Source organism: Raphanus sativus, chromosome 7 (genome assembly GCF_000801105.2).
Source record: "Raphanus sativus cultivar WK10039 chromosome 7, ASM80110v3, whole genome shotgun sequence".
Lineage (NCBI taxonomy): Eukaryota > Viridiplantae > Streptophyta > Magnoliopsida > Brassicales > Brassicaceae > Raphanus > Raphanus sativus.
The window spans coordinates 10,895,327-10,900,401 of record NC_079517.1 but is presented as its reverse complement, the minus strand read 5'-3'; the positions used below and the strand labels follow the sequence as shown (position 1 = coordinate 10,900,401).

Sequence of the window (5,075 nt, the reverse complement as noted above, 5' to 3'; positions counted from 1 at the left end):
TTCCTATTTTTTAACTTTTGGCTCTTTTCATAAATTTTAGTTTTTTTGTTTAAAACAATTTGAGTGTATTTATGACATCACAATAGCATCATTTCTTTCTTTCTTTTTATGAGGCAGGGCAAAAATAAAAACAGAGGAAGACACTTTGACCTTTCCCTGAGCATAAACCAGACAAACCCTTTCTGTCTATCTGATAATAAACCACACTTTTCTTTTCACCTTCTCCTCTCTCTCTTTTGCTTTTCCTGAAAGGTCTCTCTCTTTTTTTTTCCTCATCAATGGAAGAAAAAACCAAGAATCATCACTCTAACAAACACATCCGCAACTCCAAATCAAGAACTCCTCTTCTCCACAAGCCTCCTCCTTTTCACCATGCTCACACAAACCCTCTTCTTTTTCCTTCTTCTCCCCACCATAGTCTGAATCTTCTCTCCACCGGCATCCATTCTAGCTACTATTACTACTACTGCTTCTACTCTCAGTTCCACAACACTCTTCTCCTCTCCCTTTTCATCCTCCTCCTCCTCCGTTACTCCTCTCCTCCTCCTGACCAAAGATTCTTCAACTCAATACCCAAACCGCTCTCTCTTTCTCCAGGTGAGGGCAGAGACAATCTTTCTCTCTTCTTGGCTACTTTCTTGCATGTTTTTTGTTCTCTTGTCTGAAGGTTTTCTCCAAGAACTATGTCCAGATTATTATTAATTATTATTTTATTTTTTTAATTGGACGAGGTTTTCAAGGCTATAACTCTCTTTCCCACACTATTGATTAAATGTCAATATGGTCCTCCTCTCTTTTGTACTACAATAATAATACTCACTTTTTTCTTGAATGTTCTTTTGCGTGTTAATGTCTGAAAACTTTTCCCTAGAAAGAAACTCTCTATCTGTTTTAATACTGTTCTGGTTTAGTTGCATCTTTTGTGAAAAAGAAAACGAAAAATTAAAATCTTATTTGACTTTGACTCACATTCTTCCCCATGTCTCTAATAAACAGTTGTGGAGAGAAAGCAGAAGAAGCAAGTTTCTGAACATAAAGCCAAAAGTCTAAACATCAAAGCGGGTGGATCCACAGAAGCAGCAGCATTAGTGGTTGCTAAAAGACCTGACTCTGGTGGTCAAGATGGCTCTGTCATCTACCTTCTCGCCAACCATTTCCTTGTCAAGGTTGATCCTTCACAGAAGATATACCATTACAACGTAGACATCTCTCCACACCCTTCAAAAGAAGTAGCTCGGATGATCAAACAGAAGCTCGTGGAGACAGCAGGGGATAGCTTCTCCGGTACCGTTCCAGCTTTTGACGGTAGGCAGAACATATACAGCCCTGTGGAGTTTCAAGAAGACAGGCTTGAGTTCTTTGTTAACCTCCCTATCCAATCATGCAATACTTTGAAGAAGAGCGGTGGTGACTTGCGTGTGAAGCAACCTCAGAAGAAGATTGATAAACTGTTAGGGTTAGCATGAGGCTTGTATCCAAGTTTGATGGAAAGAAGCAGAGGAAGGAAGGTGAAAGTTGGGCTCCTCTGCCTCAAGAATACATTCATGCTCTTGATGTGATCTTGAGAGAGAATCCAACTGAGAAATGTACATCTATTGGAAGATCTTTTTACTCTAGCTCTATGGGTGGATCCAAGGAGATAGGAGGAGGAGCTGTTGGACTCAGAGGGTTTTTCCAGAGTCTTAGAAAGACTCAGCAAGGTTTAGCCCTCAACATAGACCTCTCAATAGCAGCATTCCATGAAAGCATTGGAGTAATAGCTTACTTGCAGAAGAGGCTAGAGTTTCTCAAGGATCTCTCTAGGAACAAAGGTAGAGAACTTAGCTTGGAAGAAAGGAGAGAAGTGGAGAAAGCACTTAAGAACATAAGAGTCTTTGTTTGCCATAGAGAAACTGTTCAAAGGTACCGCGTTTTCGGGTTAACAGAGGAGATCACTGAGAGCTTATGGTTTCAGGATAGAGATGGGAAGCAGCTAAGGGTTATGAGTTACTTCAAAGATCACTACAACTATGAGATTCAGTTCAAGAGCTTGCCTTGTCTTCAGATTAGTAGGACAAGGCCTTGTTACCTTCCTATGGAGCTATGTATGATATGTGAAGGCCAAAAGTTTCTTGGGAAGCTTTCAGATGATCAAACTGCAAAGATTATGAAAATGGGATGTCAAAGACCAAATGAAAGGAAAGAAACTATTGATAAGGTCATGGCAGGACCGGTCGGTCCATCAAGGTAACTCCATTAATGTTTCTTTGTGTCATAAACGTCAGTAAGGGTTTAATCATTTGCTTATGTTTTAATAGTGGGAACCAAGCGAGAGAGTTCAACTTGGAAGTCTCTAGAGATATGACGTTGCTGAAAGGAAGAGTACTCCAACCTCCAAAGCTGAAACTTGACAGGCCAAGGAGCCTTGTAGAAAGCAGAGCTTTTAAAGGGACTAGATGGGCTTTGATGAGTATTGGAGGCAGCTCAGATCAGAAATCTACCGTTCCCAAGTTCATAAACGAGCTCACTCAGAAGTGTGAGCATTTGGGAGTCTTCCTAAGCAAGAACACAACGAGCACAACCTTCTTTGAACCATCAAACATACTCAACAACATTTCTCTTCTGGAGTTGAAGCTGAAGGAGATTCAAAGAGCTGCATCAAACAATCTCCAGCTGATTATCTGTGTAATGGAGAGAAAGCATAAAGGATATGGAGATCTAAAGAGGATAGCAGAGACGAGAATAGGCGTTGTGACACAATGCTGCTTATACCCTAACATCACTAAGCTCAACTCTCAGTTTGTTTCAAACTTGGCTCTCAAGATAAACGCCAAGATCGGTGGAACCATGACCGAGCTCTATAACTCCATACCTTCTCACATCCCTAGACTGTTTAGGCTCGATGAACCGGTGATCTTCATGGGAGCTGATGTAACGCATCCTCATCCGTTTGATGATTGCAGCCCTTCTGTTGCGGCTGTGGTCGGGAGCATAAACTGGCCAGAAGCTAACCGGTACGTCTCGAGAATGAGGTCTCAGACCCATAGGCAAGAGATCATTCAAGATCTCGACGTGATGGTCAAGGAACTTCTTGAAGATTTCCAAAAAGCCCTAAAGAAGCTTCCCACTAGGATCATATTTTTCAGAGACGGTGTGAGCGAGACACAGTTCAAGAAAGTCCTCCAAGAAGAGCTCCAGTCGATAAAAACCGCTTGTACTAAGTTCCACGGTTACAATCCGACGATAACTTTCGCCGTGGTCCAAAAGAGACACCACACGAGGCTGTTCCGGTGCGATCCCGTCTGCCACGAGAACATCCCTCCTGGAACGGTGGTTGATACGGTGATAACGCATCCGAAAGAGTTCGATTTCTATCTTTGTAGCCACTTGGGAGTGAAAGGCACGAGCAGGCCAACGCACTACCACATCCTTTGGGACGAAAACGAGTTTACTTCGGATGAGTTGCAGAGACTTGTTTATAACTTGTGTTACACTTTCGTGAGGTGCACGAAACCTGTTTCTATCGTGCCACCGGCTTATTACGCTCACCTTGCTGCGTACAGAGGAAGGCTATACATCGAGAGATCATCTGAAACTAATGGAGGTTCCATGAATCCATCTTACGTCTCTCGAGTGGGTCTTCCCAAGACGATTCCATTACCTAAACTAAGTGATAATGTTAAGAATCTCATGTTTTACTGTTGATTTATTATAAAATGATATTGGTTACATTTCAGTTCGTCACATGTTACCAATTATTGAACTTCAAAAAGCCAGTGTGTCCTACTTTTTTTACGTAACTCTTCCTAAAAAGAACATAATAAATTTAAAGTTCTTTTCGCTATTTTTTTTTGTTTGCATGCTCGACGTTGATCATATAAGTTTCTACAATCACAACCAAAAAAACTTTATGAATGTCAGCTTTTGTCTTTTTGGAACGTTTCAATAATTATCGAAATGGGAAAATATCATCAACACCAAGACTTCAACCATATTAGTTTAGTCACATTCAATATCAAATCAAGACCAAAAAAATCAACCAAGCACTCGGAAAACTATAAGAATTGCAATCTGTAGGACTCGAGACCAAATTATTGTCTTTTTCATTTAAGTTCAAGGCGTCATGATTAAGAGAGACAATTTTGGTTTTGGAATTAAAATTGAAAATACCAAAAATTAAATGCTCTGAAATAAATAAAGCTTTGGGAGTTTGAAAAGGTGAAGCCCAAAAAAAAAGGGAAAGGACAAAAGAGTAAGAGGTGAAAATGAATAGTTTGCAAGTTGGATGTAAGTGAAGTTAATGAATGGGCAGAGAGTAGCAGAGCAGAAGAAGTTATAACAAAAAAGGATACTATTAATTTTCCAAACAGTACCAGCAGAAAGGACCAGAGACAGAACACATGATTTTTATAACAATGAAAAAATTGAAGAGGGTGAGAACAAAAAGAGGAATAAAAGAGTCTGTGTTTATGAGTTGTCACAAAAATATGCAAAGGGTAAAGAAATAAAGAATATGAAAAATATAAGTTTTCAAAAACAAAAAAAGAATATGAAAATATAAACATCTTTTTGGTTTCTTTTCCTTTCATCCTGTCTAGTTCTCGTAACTTTCTTATAAATTTCAGACAAGTGAGAGAATTAGTACCAACCAATCTCTTTTTAATTATATGGTGATATATATATAGCTATATTGGAAGTTATAAGAACAAAAATAGAAGTTGAATGGTACTTGTTGTGTAAAATTGTACATTCAAATTAACTATCCCTATGTTTTACAATATGTATCATTTAGTTTTTTACACACAAATTAAAAAATAATATTTGTTCTATTTTACTCTTATTCAATATATCATTTTATTTATATTTTGTCAATTAATGAATTAAAATAATAAAATCTGTAAAATTTATTCAATATATGTATTGAAAATATAAAACGATACTTATAATTAAAAAAATATTAAACTAAAACGACAAATAATATGAAATGGAAATAGTATTAAGTTAAAAGTGCAGCCAAAAAGCTCTAACATAAGACCATTAACCCAATAAAAGTTACTTTAAACTATTTTAGCATGTTACAAAAAAAAAAAAAAAAC

At 38.0% G+C, this 5,075-nt stretch overlaps 1 pseudogene; it reads left to right on the top strand.

Annotated features, from left to right (window-relative positions):
• Window positions 1-233: 233 nt before the first annotated feature.
• Window positions 234-3,708, top strand: LOC130497511 (protein argonaute 7-like; annotated as a pseudogene).
• The last annotated feature ends 1,367 nt before the right edge of the window (window positions 3,709-5,075 follow it).